We start from the raw sequence: 21,026 nt of genomic DNA on the forward strand, positions 1-21,026 counted from the left end.
ACAACCCACCACAATCAGCGATTGCAGAGGAAACCATCAATTCACCAGCTGAAATTTTCCAAATCAACTCTAAAAATCCCATGCTCACTAGCTCGACTTATAGCTGCCCATCGAGGGATGAGCTGATATACAGGTCAGGCAAAGTCACCCAGCTCTGTGCCACTTCACAGGGGCGTGTGTAATGGGGGACGTGTCAGAGATTAGACAGCACAGCAGAGAGACAAAGGCAAGAGAACAGGGAATGGATGTAAGAGGAATATAAAAAGCCAGCTGAATAATTAAAGAGAGGAGACGTTCCTAGATGAGAACAAAATGAAAGAGTTGTGTGATTTGAACAGAAGTGGCCTTTTCGCTTCATTACAAAGAGCTGGTGTCCTTATTTGGTTATTAATATTTCCAGCTGAATTAGCCTGAGGTTAAAAATGATTCAAAGGAATAAACTGAGCCAAAAATGCATTGTAAAGTCTTTATATATATTTATTCCTTGGGAATTAAAACTGAAAGGGTCAAGTGCCGTGGGATACCCCCTCAGGAATAGTCCTGCGCCAGCCAGGGGAGATGCACAAGGTGACCTAAATTAGGGCTTTTCCACCAGCAACAGCTGCGCTTTTGTGTGAAGTGAGTTTGACATATTCATGGCTGCTTTACAGTGTCACCTTCCAGAAAGGGAACGTGCCATCATTAACACGAGCTGTGAACGCACTCTGGCAGGCTCGGGCACCAGCGGCTGGGAGCTCTTGAACACAGAAGCCAAATCTTGCCCTGCCTCAGCCCCACTGGGCATAGTGGAGTCATTTGGGGTGTACATCATGGCAGGAATTAGCCTTTGTCATGCAGGCTTGCTTTAAGAGGTGGAACGCTTGGAACAATTTATTCTCCTCCTTTGTTCCCTCGTGAGACCCGTGTCACGGAAATGGAAATGGACTCCAGGTCTCTGATCAGTGGTTGTCACTGGGCTGCACTCTAGGGCCACTCAGAACATCCGGCAGGAAGTCCTTGTGAGCACTAATTTATCAGTACAGAGCCTATGACACATGTTTATGACATAAGAGCAGTTCTGCTTCTACCCAGTAGATGGCAGTGGCAGGCACACACACCCCTCCAACGAGCTTCTGGTAGAGACGGGCCCAAGACATCTTATTAAGTCCTGAATTACAAACATCCCAAACATGCCTCTGGACTCAAGTGAGGTTGATGACTCCGATAACAGATATAAGGACTAGTCACCAATTTGGAGCTAGGTTTAGATTTAAAACTGCTCAAAGCCTGAAGTATGTTGGTTGGAGGGGCTGGTTGGTTGGGGCCCCTTTCTAGTTTCTGGCTGAGCTAGGAAGTGCTGAAACCTCATGAGAAAGCCAGTTCTCGGTTTATTCCCAGCCCAGTTTTGCAGACTCAAAGGAGCTAAGCATCCAACTTACTGAGCATTCCTCTGTATCCCTGATCTAAATTCTTTTCCTTATAGCTTCTCTTTTTGCTCTAGCAACCAAGAGCACAAAAACCCTCCCAAGCAAAAGAGAAAAGAAAGATGAAAGCCGAAGCACATCAATAAAGGATGAAGGTGCTGGATGGGGCCTGTGATCAGGTATACATGACCATATTGTTACAGTATTGATTGTCCAACACATGCCTTAGCGATACCAAAGTGCCACCCATACACGTAGGGACTTCTGAAATTTTAATACGAAAAATCCTATCAAAAGGATATTTTAAGCCTTTGAAGTCATCATGAAATGAACGAGCAGCTGGTGCACCAGTCATTGCTGAATCAGAGCCCCATCCTCTCTCTAGAGTGCTTGGCACCATAGTATCGGAGCACATCACAAAAACATTAGTGGATTTATACTCACCACCAGAGCTGGGCAGAAGGATTTCTTCAAAAACATGGTGGCTGCAGCTAGTCTTCCCACAAGAAAGAATTATTTCAAAACGACCCTTTGATCTAGAAAAGAAGATAAAAATGTTTCAATTAGTACTAAGTAGCAGCTGCCCTTAATGATAAGATAAAACAAGAGAGTATTTCAACTATGTCGTATGACATAGTAGTAATGCACGTGTTGTGCAAAAAGACAAAGACAAAAATCAAAATGAGTTTTTGGAATTCCAAAATGGAAGTCTCCCAAAACTGAAGTTTTCCAGGCTGCAGGAACTTTTGAAGATATTTGTTATTCTAATTTGGACTGTAACCAAATTTCAAATTCTCCAGCAAAGTGGAAATCCTGAGTTTTAACCAGCAGTAGTCTCTCAAACCACCCTGGGTGCTGGATTAGCATTATAATTCCTATTCTGCATGTAGGGAAATGAAGAAACAGATTAAAGTACAGGCTTTACGTCACACAGGAATGGAGTTAAGGTCTCCTAAGTGATAGATCAGTGCTTTAACCACAAGACCATCCTCCCACGCCCCCTTAGCAGCCTCTCCTCACAAACACACATGGGATTCCTCTCTGTGGTACCATTTGACCTCCATTACCACAATATCTGAGTGCCTCACACTCTGACACTTATCCTCACAACACCTCTACAAGGCAGGAATTACAGATGGGGAGCAGGGAAACTGAGGCACAGAGATACTTCGTGACTTAACCAAGACCATACAGGGCATCTGTGGCAGAGCAGGGTCAGTTCCTAGAGCCAGCGGCTGGATTTCTGGTGCCTTAGACAGAATCAACAGCTTTTACTTGTACTAAGAACAGCCCTGGTTTTCCTTTTTGTGGTGGGAGTTGTGGAGAAAGGCTGTGTTAAGGGTTAAAAGTCGGAAAACTGAGTCTTAAGTCTACCCAGTTCTGGCTTAATCAATTTTCACCTTTATTTATACCGTTTCAGACATAGTTGTCGGACATAAATGTAGCCGACAAGACAGACTTGGTAAATGGACCCAAGTTACTGCATTCTGGGGTATCAGGAAGTTCTTCCTCCTTCCATGAGAGCTGCCGCCATCTCTGATCTCCTGGTCTGGTTCCCGTTCTTCAGTTTCTGGTCTGGTGTTTCCTCAGTTGGGGCCCACGTCCACTGAGATCTTTTATACAGCTCTACATTACAGATTAAGTAACCTTTATCCAATCACTTTTTAGAGCATCAACCCTTTGGATTTCAGATAACCCAAATATTAAGCCTGAGAAGTTTCAGTTACCCAATTTCTGTATTTTTCCTGATGGGTTTTCAATTTCTGGGGCATATTGATTTTGTTTCACCCAGTCCTAGACCTTCCCAAGAAAAGGAGGGTTTTATCTTCCATTACACGTTTGTGTATCTTCTACTTACACCTTCCAGCACGTGTTGCTGACAGAATAAAGGTAACAACATTTAAAGCAGATTAGCATTTCTGTGTAAAAGAATGGGCAAAACCACACTTATGCCAGCACACGTTACCTCATTTGTATTCATTCACTCTACATAATTACAAATCATTAAAGATACAGCGATCACAGCTCTGAATCTTACCTTTATCAAGTCTTCATTTTATAATGCAATGTTATGAGTCAGTATATCTAATTCTGTGCTACCCTTAGTCTATTAAAAATGGGAGAGGGAGTTACGGAAAAACTTGATGATTCTTTAAATGTCTACACTTCTTATCTTAATTAAAGATGGATTTTTTCTTCGAAGTCCACTTTTCTTTGTGAATCATTGCATGAACTTCATCAGAAATTCTCCTGTTTAATGCATCTTAAGGGGTGTCTCAATTTTAGAGCCCTGATATTTAGTTTCTTTCAATGGTACCTCAAGTTACACACACACACCCCCAACACTCTTAGAAATATAATGTTTTTCAAGGGTATCACTTATTTTACATGATGGAGAAAAATTGTATACTCCCATGCTTGTTTCTTTTTTTTCTTTCTTTAGCCAGTCCTTTAACACAAGTGGCTCTCAACTTTTCAAGGCTGCTGTACCCCTTTTTGGAGTCTGATTTGTCTTGTGTACTCCCAGGTTTCACCTCACTTTTTTTACTTCACTACTTGTAACAAAATCAGACATCAAAATACAAAAGTGTCACTGCACACTTTTACTGAAAAATTGCTCACTTTCTCATTTTTACCATAGACTTGTTAAATAAAACAATTGGAATATAAATATTGTACTTACATTTCAGTGCATAGTATATACAGCAGTATAAACAAGTCATTATCTGTGTGAAATTTTAGTGTGTACTGGCTTCGCTAGTGCTTTTTATGTAGCCTGTTGTAAAACTAGACAAATTTCTACATGACTTGATGTACCCCCTGGAAATCCTCTGCATCCCCCCAGTACCCCCCAGTACCCCTGTTTGAGAACCACTGCTTTAACATACAATGTGTTATAGAATAAAGCATAAGCATTACTAAAATCAACACTTGTATCCATAACAATATCTTAGAACTAAGTGATAGCTGGATATTTCCCAGTTGTATTGATTTGATTTGATTATGTCATAGGATCATAGGGTTAGAAGGGACCACAGAGGTCGTCTGGTCTAATTGCATTTAATTTTCTTGCATGTGAATTAAATTATTTGGATTTCATTTGAGCAAAGACTAAGTGTAGTTTCAATTTAGCAATAGGTATTGTCAAGTTAATGAGTAATTGTATAGTCTTAGAATCAAAGCTTGGTTAACCTTTTATCACTACTTGTTTAACACATTTGTGCTTAGGTATAATTTAACTGCTCCAATGAGCTTCAAATTTAGGAATAAAAACACAGATTGAACTAGTTAATTGGGCACACTTTCCCTTCATAATTGTATTTAACTATTGTGACTGCTCCATCTCCCAGGTACATGTTTGATGTCCATTCCTGGTAGTGGGCAGTTGAGATGAGCTCTTTCTTGGGTTTCCATCTCGTTACTGTGACTTATACCACAGCTGGGTGGCATAGCCCCTAGCGAATCACATCAGCAGATCCCTTTGGCTTGCACCTTTGTGCAGCAGTCTAGCGGGTGGGATTGTCACCATCCCTGAGAGCGTTTCACCAGTATCTGAGATAGCTACACATATTCCTTACAAATGGAGTTTGATGGCACTTATTTACATGCTATTGTCTCATTTGCATCCTTCCGCGCAATGGTTGGCAGAGAAAGTGAGAAATAAACTTACAAGTCTTCTGCACAGTAATGAAGAGATGACAATATTCTCACAGCTAGATTTCAGAGATCAGACTCTGAGACTAGTGTTCAATTCCTATCCCAATCCAGTAAATATTTATTGGTAATGAGGTTAGGCATTTTCTCTATTTGGATATTGAAGGCTTTTTGAATGTGTATATTACCCACTGCTTGTGTGACCGTGGTCGCTGCAGGGCCTACACTGAGAATGCTCAATCAGGGCAAACTGCAAAGAATAGGGCAGACAATTCCCAAGAGTGGAGGTTTATTCTATAATTAGATTTCACCAAGCCAGTAACCAAACTGCTTCTGTAATACCTTACTGGTTACCAAGAAGCTAAAATACAGCTCCCTTTAAGCAATCCAGCCTTTGGCTCCCATCCAGATAGCCAAGACTAATGTAGTGAGGGTTACTGAAAACCTTATTCACCATATATAAAGTTCTACTAATCCCAAGAGTTAGGACATATTACACATCAGTTCAATTAATATTTCAGATCTCAAATACACGCTTGCAGCCAATTCTTGTTAACTAATCTAAAATTTATTAATAAAAAAGAAAAGAATGGTTGAAAGATCATTATACATACAGATATGAATAAAGTCCTTAGGTCAGTTTCATAGCAGAGATGGTAAGGCTGCTGATTTGCAGAAATCCTTCTGGAATTAATTTAAAAAAATTATAGTCCAGTAGGCAGTCCACGTGTAGAGTTTGTTCAAATTCTTCCATAAGAATTGCAGGGCTAATCCAGAATAGACCTGGAGACCTCAGTCTTGCAACTTGAAGTTTAAGCAGATCTGAGATAGTAAGGATCAGGCCCGAAAGATCCTTTACAGCTGAAGTTCAGTTGATAAGCCATTTGGCAGCAAATGATCACAGCAGGCATTCCTTGGAAGAAGAATAGGTGATGTACACTGTTGCTTTGAAGTAAATCTATTTCCTAGACATACACTGATAATTAGTTGCCTTCATTAGCATAAGGCAATTAACCATTCAAAACAGTTCATAGGTACATTACTACAAACTTCAAAGAGAAATAAAGACAATATTATTATACCACAAGTTCCATCTAAATGTTAATATCCCTTTTTGATCTCTGAATTAAAAGAATACGGTAATGAAATGTTAGAGACAGGAACAGAAGTTTAGCATCTACAAGCTAATTATAACACATTGTTAAACTTCTAACAAGATATAGGTAAACACAGACAAATACAAATAGTATCTACTTTGGATTTTCTAATAATACAGGCCTGAATCTCAAGAACTCTAGTCTATTTAACACAATACTCTTCTAATATGTCCTTAAAATTTGCTTTTAATTCAACCAGCCTGCTGGTTGCTTAACCCTCGCTGGCTCAGCATCACAGCGTCATTTCCAACTTCATCCTTATTTTTAACTAATTAACCCTGTCCTGTGTTTCCTTTTTCATTGCAATTACTTGATCTCCTATTTGCCACTTTTGCACCGTTGTTGTGGCATCAAAGCATCAAACAATCAGTCTTATACCCATGTTTTTGTCTGGTCCTCAGATTAACGTAATTGTTTTTAGCTGTAGCAACCACTGATCAATTACAACAGTGTGTTGTACCAAGCCTGGCACAGCACAAAAGCAGGTGTTCAAGCAACACCATGTTACAGCCTGTCATGATTTCAAAGGGAGCCGTCCCTGTTTTATTTGGAGTCCCTTGAAGAACCATCACTACTCAGGGCAATTTAATGCTCCAATCTTTTTATTTTCTCTAAGGCATTTTAGTAATCATAACCTTTAAGATTTTATTACTTCTTTCTGCCAGATCTGATGACTATGGATAAGCGATACGATATTTCTGCCGCAGTCCAGCATTATCTTACCAGTAAAATGTGTTCACTGATCTAAAGCAGTTATCCGTGGAAGACCCCATCTGGTAAAGATCTGCTCAAATAGAACCTTAGCAGTAACAACTGCCTTGTTTTTTCTTACAAGAATTGCTTCTACTCATTTGGAGAAAGCATCCACAATGAGCAAGGCCTATAGATTTCCTCAGGCTGTTTTTGGCAATGGTCCAATACAATCAATTTGGAGTCAAATCCATGTACCTTCAATTTGTTGGTGTTTCAATTTTGCTTTTCTCTGGACAGTTTCAGAATGTATTCATGCATATGCTAGACAACTTTCTACATATTGCCTAACATCCTGATTTATCCTTACCAATCTGCTGTATTCTTGACAGTGTATTTTTAACAACTTGGTGCCCCTTTAATGGGTAAATCATAGACACATGTAAATAAAGTTAGATTTACCTTGTTGTGGTATAATCCAAACCCACTGATCACTGGCTTTGGCTACTGTGGTGGGGCAGTGCCCCATCCCCATGCCAGATTGGACTATAACAGGCCAGAGTGGCTTGGCAAGGTGGCAGCCAATCAGGGAGGGCCTGTTAGAGAGCCAATCAGGGCCAGTATTACAGCCAGCCAATCAGGGCTAGGCTAGGCCTTATTTAAAGGCTGCCAAGAAGGGTGCAGGTAGTCTCTCCCAGGCCTTCAGAGGGTGAAGGTCTGTCTCCTGGGTGATGTGATGCTTGGTACCTGCTGGGCTGCGGGCCCTGAGAAAAAGGGCCTAGCCAGTGCAAAGGGGCTGAATGGGAAATGGCCCAGGGAGAGAGATGGACAAAGGGAGAGAAGGAGGGCAGGCAGGAAGGCTGCTGCCAAAGGGTCCCTGGGTCAGGACCCAGAGTAGAGGGTGGGCCTGGGTCCCCCCCTTGCACTTCCACCTGGCTGTTAGGAGTGGCCATCACGGACTGCACCAGACCCCTGCCAAAAGGGTTAGACTTTAGGGGTGTGGTTGGCTATTGTGGCTGGGGTAAAGAGAAGGACTGCTGAAAAGACCAAACACCTGGAAGAGGGGTAGACCGGAGCAGTGGGTACCGCTGGAGGGCAGTGTCCTGAAGAGGATGCTGGGAGCAATGTGGGTTGAGATGCCAATCTAGGGTGAGAGATGGATGGGATACCACCAGCAGAGGGTGCTCCACAGGAACTGAGCTAATTCCCAGAGCGAACAGCAGGAGGCATTGTGGTGGTGAGTCCCAACCCCATCACAGCTACCCAGATTGATTCTCCACCAGGGGGTTATATAATCTTGAAGTAGGGTGACCAGATGTCCTGACTTTATAGGGACAGTCCTGATTTGGGGGCCTTTTTCTTATATAGGCTCCTATTACCCCCCCATCCCCTGTCCTGATTTTTCACATTTGCTGTCTGGTCACCCTATCTGGAAGGGAACTCTGTTCTATTCTATTGACTCTCCATCTGGGCTCAATTTAGCTATGGCAGGATCTTGATTTTGCAAGCTGACCCAATCCATATTCTCCCACTGAGATGTAAGAACCCCAATGGGAATCTCAGACTGGCAGTTTCCACAGCAGAGCACCCACAGCTACTGTTTTGGCTGCCACATCAGCCTCGGTTCTAGCCTGCTCAGTGAATGATATGCACACCCATTGTGACTCCCAAATGACTAATAGGCAATCAGGAAAAATCTCCAGCACTTGCACTACTGCTGCCAGTTCAGCAAACTGGGCTGAGCTGGTTTCCACCCTGTGTTGTTCCAAGTTGGCAGTCAATAGCAAACCCCACTTTGGGACTGAACTCCTGAGATGCTGAACCATCTGTGAAAACATTAGTGCCTGGCTGTGTTTGTGTGCTGCCAGGTCATAGCTCTAAATGGAGATGTGCAAAGGATAAAGGACGTTCATGTGAGTCTCCCTTAATAGGTCATGTGCCAATAGCAAGGCTCCAGATGTTTGGTTTGCTATAACATCTCTATCTTGTAACAACAGCGCCCAATGGGTTAATCTTGCATTTGATACTTTTCCTTCCTTTACTTGACTTGATAACAGGAATTGTATTGCAAAGTGCAGAATGTTGATTATCAAAATCTCACAACATAAGTTGGTGTTTAGCAGCTCCAAACATAGCCAGCATAAGTTTCTCGTGCCAAAAATGCTGCCCCCCTTCCCCTCCCCCCCTGGAGTTAATACCTGAGATGCTTAAACAACTGGCCTGAGTTTTGAATTTCTGGGCTGATCTGAGGTAGCTGCTAGTACTTTGTGTCACAGCTAATTCCAAGTAGTTAAGCTGTGAATAATCAGGTTGACCCAACACAGGAATTGAGGCTAATGTCTGTGGGTTTTAGCCCACGAAAGCTTATGCCCTGTGTTAGTCTCTAAGGTGCCACAAGTACACCTCGTGTTTTTTTTTTTTTTTTTTTTTTGCTGATACAGACTAACACGGCTCCCACTCTGAAACCTGTTTCAATTTAGTGACTGCTTTAATCAATTCTGAGTTCCATTTTCAACTGCTACCTTTTTGAGTAAAGTATATAAAGGAGCAGCTTTTTCTGCATAAACTCCTGAGAAAAATTGCTGTTCCTAGAAATTGGACTGTCTGTTTTAGTACTGGTTAAGTTTATAATTTAACATGCATTTTAGAAAACTCTAATATACTCTCCAGTAACAAAACCATTTTGCAAAATATTAATGTCATGCTTTCCCCTTAAATATTTTTAAATTATTATTGTGGCTTTTCAGATTTTTGCTACCCCTTAGTTGGCAAGTTATGCCAAAAGTATATAAACTCCAACTCTATTTGGTCTGAGAGATTACTCATCCATGTTTTCTCCTGGAGAAGGATTCCTACAGTTTAAAGCACTTAAAAATGAAAGGTACTTACAATACAGAAAATAAAATGACCTTGTCTTATAACAACCTAAATAAGAAAACTTCGGGCCTTTGTTAGCTTTAACTAAAAGTGTGAGATCACAAAAAGATTAGTTATGAGCAAAATTAATTTGTTGCAACAAGAAACCCAAAATAAAGTTTTTAAAAATAAAGGTCACATGGCAGAACATAAAACATGTAAACAATTTAACACACCAAACCGAGTGAGAAATATAGAAAAGGTTATTGGGGTTAGTTGTGGGGGCAGGACATAAAAACCAACTGTAACAAACAGTTGATTCCAAGAAAGAAAGAAACAGTTAATAACAGCACTTTGGCTGAAATTCATCCAGTATCCTTTTTCTTGGACTAAAAAAAAAACTATTAAACAAATGGTTAAGAACAGCTTATATACATACACTTTACCTAAAAATATAAAGAATTTTATGTTTGACTTTTTTTCTTTTCTATGTGCAACAATAGGATGGCTGCTTGCCATACGGCTTTCACTGTTCCCTGTTGGCTTTTAACCTAGAACCAAAGATAATCAGATCAGCTTACTTTACTTTCACGATTACATATTGTGGTTTTTTTAAGTCAAAGAATTTAACTTTGACTGTTAAGACAAGCTGATTTTTAGTGAATTTCTTTTAAATGCCAAATCATTTTACACATACCTTCCCCTCTTTGACACTGCTGAAGTTTTTCCTTTATATTTTGCAGATTGAATGAAACTGCAGTGTGAATATGAGTAATTTAAGTGTGTTTAACAGTGCCACTGCCATATTTCAAGTGTAGACAAGCTCTTAGCCACTGGCCACATCCTTTCTTTTCGGCACTTCTAACTGTTTGCAGGATTCTTTAACTCCTTTCAATGTGTCCCACAGACATAACACCACTAAATATACTTCTTCCATACATGCTCCTTTTTCTTGGGAGTTTTTATATTTCTTATTCATAGAATCATAGAACTGGAAGGGACCTTGAGAGGTCATCTAGTCCAGTCCCCTGCACTCATGGGAAGACTAAGTATTATCTAGACCATTCCTGAAAGGTGTTTGTCCAACCTGCTCTGAAAAACCTCCAATGATGGCGATTTCACAACCTTCCTAGGCAATTTATTCCAGTGCTTAACCACCTTGCCAGTTAGGAAGTTTTTCCTAATGTCCAACCTAAACCTCCCTTGCTGCAATTTAAGCCCATTGCTTTTGTCCTATCTTCAGAGGTTAAGAACAATCATTTTTCTCCCTCCTCCTTGTAACAACCTTTTATGTACTTGAAAACTGTTATGTCACAGTATTCTCTTTTCCAGGCTAAACAAACCCAATTTTTTCAATCTTCCCTCACAGGTCATGTGTTCTAGACCTTTCATCATTTTTGTTGCTCTTCTCTGGACTTTCTCCAATTTGTCCACATCTTTCCTGAAATGTGGTATCCAGAACTGGACACAATACTCTAGTTGAGGCCTAATCAGCGCAGAGTAGAGTGGATGTATTCATAGAATCATAGAATATCAGGGTTGGAAGGGACCTCAGGAAGTCATCTAGTCCAACCCCCTGCTCAAAGCAGGACCGATCCCCAATTAAATCATCCCAGCCAAGGCTTTGTCAAGCCTGACCTTAAAAATATCTAAGGAAGGAGATTCCACCACCTCCCTAGGTAACGCATTCCAGTGTTTCACCACCCTCCTAGTGAAAAAGTTTTTCCTAATATCCAACCTAAATCTCCCCCACTGCAACTTGAGACCATTACTCCTTGTTCTGTCGTCTGCTACCACTGAGAACAGTCTAGATCCATCCTCTTTGGAACCCCCTTTCAGGTAGTTGAAAGCAGCTATCAAATCCCCCCCTCATTCTTCTCTTCCGTAGACTAAACATCCCCAGTTCCCTCAGCCTCTCCTCATAACTCATGTGTTCCAGTCCCCTAATCATTTTTGTTGCCCTCCGCTGGACTCTTTCCAATTTTTCCACATCCTTCTTGTAGTGTGGGGCCCAAAACTGGACACAGTACTCCAGATGAGGCCTCACCAGTGTCGAATAGAGGGGAACGATCACGTCCCTTGATCTGCTGGCAATGCCCCTACTTATACATCCTAAAATGCCATTGGCCTTCCTGGCAACAAGGGCACACTGTTGACTCATATCTAGCTTCTCGTCCACTGTAACCCCTAGGTCCTTTTCTGCAGAACTGCTGCCTAGCCATTCGGTCCCTAGTCTGTAGCGGTGCATTGGATTCTTCCATCCTAAGTGCAGGACTCTGCACTTGTCCTTGTTGAACCTCATCAAATTTCTTTTGGCCCAATCCTCCAATTTGTCTAGGGCCCTCTGTATCCTATCCCTACCCTCCGGCGTATCTACCTCTCCTCCCAGTTTAGTGTCATCTGCAAACTTGCTGAGGGTGCAATCCACACCATCCTCCAGATCATTTATGAAGATATTGAACAAAACCGGCCCCAGGACCGACCCTTGGGGCACTCCACTTGATACTGGCTGCCAACTAGACATGGAGCCATTGATCACTATCCGTTGAGCCCGACAATCTAGCCAGCTTTCTATCCCCCTTATAGTCCATTCATCCAGCCCATACTTCTTTAACTTGCTGGCAAGAATACTTTGGGAGACAGTGTCAAAAACTTTGCTAAAGTCAAGGAACAACACGTCCACTGCTTTCCCTTCATCCACAGAACCAGTTATCTCATCATAGAAGGCAATTAGATTAGTCAGGCATGACTTGCCCTTGGTGAATCCATGCTGACTGTTCCTGATCACATTTCTCTCTAAGTGCTTCAGAATTGATTCCTTGAGGACCTGCTCCATGATTTTTCCAGGGACTGAGGTGAGGCTGACTGGCCTGTAGTTCCCAGGAACCTCCTTCTTCCCTTTTTTACAGATGGGCACTACATCTATATTACTTCTCACATCTTGCTTACAACACTACTGTTAATACATCCCAGAATTATGTTTTCTTTTTTCTTTTTTTTCTTTTTTTTTTTGCAACAGTGTTACACTGTTGACTTCCATTTAGCTTGTGGTCCACTGTGACCCCCAGGTCCCTTTCTCCAATACTCCTTCCTAGGCAGTCATTTCCCATTTTGTATGTGTGCAACTGATGGTTCCTTCCTAAGTGGAGTACTTTGCATTTGTCCTTATTGAATCACAGAATCTCAGAGTTGGAAGGGACCTCAGGAGGTCATCTAGTCCAGCCCCCTCCTCAAAGCAGGACCAATCCCCAATTTTTGCCCCAGATCCCTAAATGGCCCCCTCAAGGATTGAACTCACAACCTTGGGTTTAGCAGGCCAATGCTCAAACCACTGAGCTATCGCTCCCCCCCCCCTTTGCATTTGTTCTTATTGAATTTCATCCTATTTACTTCAGACCATTTCTCCAGTTTGTCCAGATCATTCTGAATTTTAATCCTATTCTCCAAAGCACTTGTAGCCTCTCCCATCTTGGTATCGTCCACAACCTTTATAAGTGTACTCTATGCCATTATCTAAATCATTGATGAAGATATTGAACAGAACCAGACCCAGAACTGATCCCTGCGGGACCCCACTCGTTATGTCTTTCCAGCATGACTGTGAACCACTGATAACTACTGGGAATGGTTTTCCAACCAGTTTTGCACCGACCTTGGAGTAGCTCCATCTAGGTTGCATTTTCCTAGTTTGTTTATGAGGTCATGTGAGACAGTATCAAAAGCTTTGCTAAAGTCAAGATATACCACGTCTACCACTCCCCCCCTCCCCCCATCCACACAGCCTTTGACAGGGTAACAAGCCATCAGGTTGGTTTGACATGATTTGTTCTTGACAAATCCATGCTGACTGTTACTTATCATCTTATTATCTTTAGATGTTTGCAAATTGATTGCTTAATTATTTGCTCCATTATCTTTCCGGATACAGAAATTAAGCTGACTAGTCTGTAATTCCCTGGGTTGTCCTTATTTCCCTTTTTACAGATGGGCACTATATTTGCCCTTTTCCAGTCATCTGGAATCTCTCCAGTCTTCCATGACTTTTCAAAAATAATTGCTAATGACTCATATCTCCTCAGTCAGCTCCTTGAGTAGTCTAGGATGCATTTCATCAGGCCCTGGTGACTTGAAGACATCCAATTTTCTAAGTAATTTTTAACTTGTTTCCCTATTTTAGCCTCTTCTGATCCTATCTCATTTTCACTGGTATTCACTATGTTAGACATCCAATCCAATTCACTTCTTTTTGAAAACTTAAACAAAAGTCATTAAGCATCTCTGCCATTTTCACATTTTCTGTTATTGTTTTTTGCCCTTCATTGAGCAATGGTCCTACCCTGTCATAGAATCATAGAATATCAGAGTTGGAAGGGACCTCAGGAGGTCCTCTAGTCCAACACCCTGCTCAAAGCAGGACCAATCCCCAGGTAAATCATCCTTGGTCTTCCCTTTTGCTTCTAATGTGTTTGTAGAATGTTTTCTTGTTACCTTTATGTCTCTAGCTAGTTTGATCTCGTTTCGTGCGTTGGCCTTTCTAATTTTGTCCCTACATGCTTGTGTTTGTTTCGATTCATCCTTTGTAATTGACCTAGTTTCCACTTTTTGTAGGACTTCTTTTTTTATTATTATTATTAAGATCATTGAAGATCTCCTGGTTAAACCAGAGTGGTCTCTTGTCATACTTCCTGTCTTTCCTACGCAGTGGGATAGTTCACTCTTGTGCCCTTAATAATGTCTCTGCCTTCTTGAAATCCATTGTCTTTATTGTGCTGTTCTCCTTCCTACCATTCCTTAGAATCGTGAACTATCATTTCATGATCACTTTCACCCAAGCTGCCTTCCGCTTTCAAATAATTCTCAAGTTCTTCCCTATTTGTCAAAATCAAATCTAAAACAGCCTCTCCCCTAGTAGCTTTCTCCACGTTCTGAAATAAAATTGTCTTCAATACATTCCAAGAACTTGTTGGATAATCTGTGCCCTGCTGCGTTGTTTTCCCAACAGATGTCTGAGTAGTTGAAGTCCCCCAACACCACTGAGTCCTGGGCTTTGAATGATTTTGTTAGTAGTTTAAAAAAAGCCTCATCCACCTCTTCTTCTTCCTGGTTTGGTGGTCTGTGGTAGACCCCTACCATGACATCACCCTTGTTTTTTACCCCTTTTATCCTTACTCAGAGACTTTCAACAAGTCTGTCTCCTATTTCCATCTCAACCTCAGTCCAAGTGTATATATATTTTTATTATATAAGGCAACACCTCTTCCCTTTTTTCCCCTGCCTGTCCTTCCTGAGCAAGCTGTGCCCTTCTATACCAATATTCCACTCATGCATATTATCCCTCCAGGTCTCTAGGATGCCAACTATGTCATAGTTGTGTTAATTTACTAGCATTTTGAGTTCTTTCTGCTTATTCCCCATACTTCTCGCATTAGTATACAGACATGTAAGATACTGATTTGAATCCCGCCCCCCCCCACAGTTCTGTCTTGTCTCTCCTTTATCCCTGCTATAACAGCCCATGCTCCCCCCAAATTCCAACATTATTCACAACATTACTCTTTTTCACTGTGTTGCTAGGTTCTTTCTTGGCTAAAAACTTTTTGTTAAATTAAATTCCCCTCCATGGGAGATTATATTAACATACTCCTCCGTTATTATTGAGAACTTACTTTTGGTCTGGGTGTTTGACAAGAGCACGACTGGAGGCCAGAGGTACTGCTCCCTGCAATCTCCCAAGCCTTGTTAAATACCCAGTATCTCTAGGTCACAATCCCTAAGACCCAGAAGTGACAATAAGACGTCTTGGACTCAGGCCGATCCAGGGTCACCAATGTTAAGGGTTAAAGTTGGGAAACAAAGTCAACCCAATTTAGGCTGAACCAATAGGGTGCTGGTATATAAGGCAGAGAATCACACAGCAGGATTTTAGAGGTCAGAATTTTCCTAAAGAGAGGCTCAGGTTACCTGCCATGTCATCACTGAGCCACCATCTTTCCTTGCAGAGCAGGCCTTGAAATAGAAGAGGTGGAGGAGGCAGCATGAGGAGATGATGGCTTCGATTCTGGGAAATGGGGAGCCAGGTTGTGGGGGGCAGAGCCCCAAGGAGAAGCTGCTGCTCCCATCCCAGGGGTTCTCCCCCACAACTTGCATTGGAGAGACCAGGACCCCACTCCTCCTAGAGAAACCAGGAGAGACTGTGAATTTTCAGTGGCATCTATGGCCAAGAGATGGGCCTAGGCTCCCTGGTTCCCCCTCCCACCCCTCCACTAGTGCACCCCTGTTAGAAGTAGAATTAGAACAAATCTCAGTCCTGTTCCTAGCCTGCCCCTCCTGCTAGGAGAAGACAGGAGAAGGATGAGGGGAAGAGATGGATCACAGAAGGTGAATGGAGGAGTGAATCACACAGATCTGAACTCTCCTGGACTGTAATGTCCTACTACCTTGAAGGCAAACAGGAATATTCTCCTTACCTATCAGGTATAGCTCCACCTTGCTGCTAGAACATCCTTTTTATAGGGTCATCACTGTCACATTGGATGATACTCGTCCAGATTGTTGTTCAGTGCAATTAGTAGGGGGTTGCTCCAGGGACATCACATGGCAGTCAAGTGAGGTCACAGGGGTAGGAAGGGAAAATTGCCAAGTATCATGTGGCACACACATGATATGGCATTGAGTGACAGAGCTAATGGGGAAACCAGCAACAACCATGTTGATATAGGCACAGCAAAGCAAGCCAACCCTCTTTCCAGACTACATTTTTCAACTGTAGACACACAGCCATTTTCTGCTACAACCTCCTGAATGGCACCAGCTGAATATTTCTTGCAAAATAACATATAGTGAATCTAGCTAAGTTCTTCACAGGTTACCCCAATAGCTCATGACCTTTACAAATTTGTTACTTGCAATTGCTTCATGAATAATTTCTCTGCATATTTGCCATTTGTAATTCACGCATATGACTGGCCCACCAAGACCCTATGATAGGATTTCTGCTCCCAGCTGGATAACCAGAGTTCCAAAACCAGGAAGATTTCCTTTTGTCTGGATGCTTCATATTTGTCTACCAAATATATTGTGCAAATAACGAAGAGCTTCCAGTTGAAATAAACTCATGGATATTTGTTCACATCCATGCTTTTGCTTTCATAAACCATTCTGTGACTAGAAACTTACTCATATCATTGTTAGTAAATAGGGAGCAATGAAGTTGTATGTTGTATACGAAGATTATTTGCAAATTGACCTCCCTTCAAGTGACATTTCATGAGGCTGTGTGCAGTCTTGCTATTTCACTAAATTTTCCTTCGAAGCATCATCTCAGAGGCTGGTTCCACCAAAAAAAATGACTCTCTAAAAATGGCATCTTATTCAAGATGTGCATATTCAGAGTCAGATCTGCTGACTTGAGTAACAAGTGGGTTTTTTTTCTATTTCTTCTGTTAGACAACATCACAGCTGTGACAAAGGGAAGTGAAGCCTATCCAGACTCAAGCATCATCCCAAGTGCTATTAACAACTTAGCTACAAAGCTAAGTTTGGTTCTTAGTCTATCAGAAAACAACAGTGATGCACAGGTGTAACAAAGGCAAAATGCACCAGAAAAGAATCTTCTTTTCTGGTAGTGATTCACAAGCCACAAAGATGACTTTGACTTTCAGATCCCAGGGTGAACATGCAGGGCTGGCAGTTAAGGGAAAAGTGGGCAAATTTGATCTGCGATCACTGAGACCAATATAGGAGCTCCCTGTGTACTTTGTAGAAAGTCATTTTTCAGAGCAAAACTGCTCCTCAAACAACATGTACTGCATGTAGAGCACAAATACCCTGTGCAGTGACCACATACCCCAGCTCTCTAGGAATGCCTGAGTTTTGCATGAGGGTTGGGCACGTAGATTAGAGACACTTCTGTTTAGCTTTCTGTATACACTGTGTAAGCATAAGAGCTGGCTGAATTATTTTAAAATCAAAAGGCTTTGAGGAAAGTGGCTTTTCAAAAGAATACTAAAAGTTTGTGAACATATTCAGCTTGTTTGAACATTTGATTTTTCATAGACATGTAAGCAGGGTCTGAATGAGCTCTCCGCTGACATCTAGTGATAAACTGGGGAGAAGGTTTCAGAGAAGCAGCCGTGTTAGTCTGTATTTGCAAAAAGAAAAGGAGTACGTGTGGCACCTTAGAGACTAACCAATTTATTTGAGCATAAGCTTTCCACTGTATTTTCCACTGAATGCATCCGATGAAGTGAGCTGTAGCTCACGAACGCTTATGCTCAAATAAATTGGTTAGTCTCTGAGGTGCCAGACGTACTCCTTTTCTTTTTGCAAACTGGGGAGAAGACTTCAGGAACTGACCTTTTTTTGCATAGACACACCCACTCTGCTGAGGTGCACAGCATGATGGAGCTGCTTTGCCCAAATGATCACTTTTGGCAGGTGCTGGGGTGCAAGTCACTTTGTTATTGGGTGCAGGGGTAATAAAGTGCTGTTTACCTTGTTGTGTGAATCAAGAGGAGCAGAATTGTGCTTAGCATGCTCTAATTCAGGGGTTTACCCTTAACTGACTGTACTCGCTAAGCAGAGGGTAGGGGTGCCAAAGCCCAGTGGAGATGAGAGGGGGTGTGGACAGGTGTTTGTTTACTGGGTTGGGCACCACCTAAGGGTCCCAGACACCATTTGACCCTTCCTCTCTCCACTGTGTAATGACAGCGCTGATTAAGACTCAGATGAGCATCTTTTGTGTGGTGGATCAATAGAGCTGAAATCACTAATAACCAGGTCTAAGCATTAGACCTGCTATGGGACAGTGTCTCTGGAAAAAAAGACTGCCCCGACTGCACTAGCAGTGAGGCTCCCCTGTTAAGAGCTGAAATTACTGAGCGCTGAAATCACTGAGAGTTGTGTTAAGTGGTAGGACTTCAAGACATCCCAGAGGTTGCAGTGGAGTGAGTGGCTGGCCGACAGGGTCAGTAGCCCACTAACAGGGTGAGCAAGGTGCCTTCCCCCACACCTGGGTTGGGAGGTGAACTCACACAAATACACCTCTGAACTCTGGGTCTTCACTGTCCAAGAATACCTGAGTGGGGTGCAGTGGAGGAAGAGGGGAGGGGTATGTTAAAGGAACTTTTGTTTGTTGACTTTCTCACTGCAAGGTGAGAACCTGAGGCAAAGGACACCGCTCAAAGTACTCTGAGTTAGGTGTTTTGCTCCTGGTCTTATGCTTATGAATCCTGCTTGCGGCATTTTCCCAAGTTAATGCTGGGTTACTGGGTGGGGGCTCAAGCTGGTTCTGTGTTGTATTGTTAAAAAGGAAGCCCCATATATTGAACCCATCCCTTATTGCCACTCATTGCACCTGGCAGAAGGGGTACAGAAGTGAAACAAAATATGTGTTTCAATTTAAAGTGAAAAATTGGGTACTCAGTTTTTGGGAGCTCCTTTTCCCAGGGTGGGAAAAGAGGGAAAGGAGATTAAAGAGTTAAAAGCCCACTTTCTCCAAGCACCACATCTCTCTTAGAATAATAGCCACTCTCTCAGTCTGGAGTCTTCTTCCTTAGAGTCTCTTCTGAGAGATCATCCAGGCACCCAACTTTCAAGACCTTTAAGGTCCACTTAAGGCCCACGTGGTCACTCTCACTGGGGCAAGGTCACCTTACAACAGGCCTCACCTGGCTCTATTACACCACCCTGTGTGTGACACTTGTGCTGAGAGTTGTCCTTCATATTTAAATTTACAGCTCATTTCAGAGCTCCTCCCAGGAGCAAATTTGGCCAGGGGGGTGAAGTGACACAGAAGAAGTCAGGGCTATGTTGCTGTTCGTAGCAATTCTTACAGCTCTTGTTACTCACCCATCAGGAGCCTACACTTGCACAACACACCCACCATCTTCTTCACCCTGTGATAGAATCAGTAACATTATCGCTTCTGACAATTATATTGGACATACATACGTAGTGTGCTGGAGGGGGGACAAAAAGGCAACAGAGAAGCCCAATTTGCAACTATGGCCCCCTAAATACTAAATCTAGACCCTCTAGCTGGGCTCAGAACAGCATGCAAGCCTGGAAGGAAGGGCCCTAACATTGCTTTGAACATGCACCTGGAGGACTTAGGCAGTGTTCAGAGCTTCACTTTTGAAATCAGGGCTTGATAATGCTAAAGCTAGGGATAGGGTCTAACAGGTGCTAAAAGCCACTGAACCCTGTAGGAGCGCCAGGCAATTTTGCACATGCTCTTCCTCCTGATTCAGCCACTGCTACACCTTTGTCCCCCCGTCATTCTCAGAAGGATCAGTGACTTGGGGTGCCAGTGTAGCTAATCCTGAGCAGAGAATTAGGCTCGTTACCCTGTCAGAAAGCGTCATTTATGCCTCTATTTTATACCTGACAATAATGATCTCATGAACCATGCTGCAATATCTAAGTGACTTCAGTTACTGCACATCTCCTTAACATCCTGGTGTTTAATTTTGGGCCACCAAGCAGCCACAGGGAACGTGAGAGACCTGACTGGGTTGGGGATGTGCCCACAGAAGGTCTCTAGTTTATGGGATTTTCCGCAATATCAAATGGTTTCAGAATCCCTGCTGCCAGTCATTGGTCAGCGATATCCTTCCCTGTTCAGAGGAGACACCAACGCCCCCTGCTGGGGACTGTGGCTGTGCCTGCCCAATCCTCAAATGTTTCCAAATGTCGCAGCTAGGTGGCAACAGCAAGGCTGTGCGTTTCCAAGCTGATAAGGGGATTTCGCCACATGCCTCTAGGGCTTAATTTGATGTGCCAGGGCTCAGGCAATTTTTAAAATTTCATAACTGATGCAGGAGGCCCAGAGGTGCCAGGGCTATGAACTGCCAGCTTAGAGGTGCTGGGGATCAGCCCTGGCACAAATTAAGCTCTGTTTGCCTCCCATTAATGTCAATGACAATTGAGTGGCAATATCCCCTTGTCGTCTTTGAAAGCCTCAGCCATTTCCAGCAAAGCTGAAGCTCTGGATCACAGTCATTGTTACTAAAAACTATAAAACCAAAATGAATTCATTGGTCGCTGGAGACAGACAAGGAACAAACTAACCAGGCTTTGAACAAACGCTGAGTGATACTCCCTTTAATACAGCAACAGAGCAGTCATTAGGGGACCATGTCACTGCTAATAGCATTCTGTTTCCATGGCAGCCAGATGAACCATGTGGCCATGAGAAGCTGTGATCCTGAGCGCTCCTGAAGAAAGGAGCTTGATGATATAGGGAGCGGGGGGAGGACTTTTGAAC

Source organism: Chelonia mydas, chromosome 9, assembly GCF_015237465.2.
Source record: "Chelonia mydas isolate rCheMyd1 chromosome 9, rCheMyd1.pri.v2, whole genome shotgun sequence".
NCBI classification, from domain to species: domain Eukaryota; kingdom Metazoa; phylum Chordata; order Testudines; family Cheloniidae; genus Chelonia; species Chelonia mydas.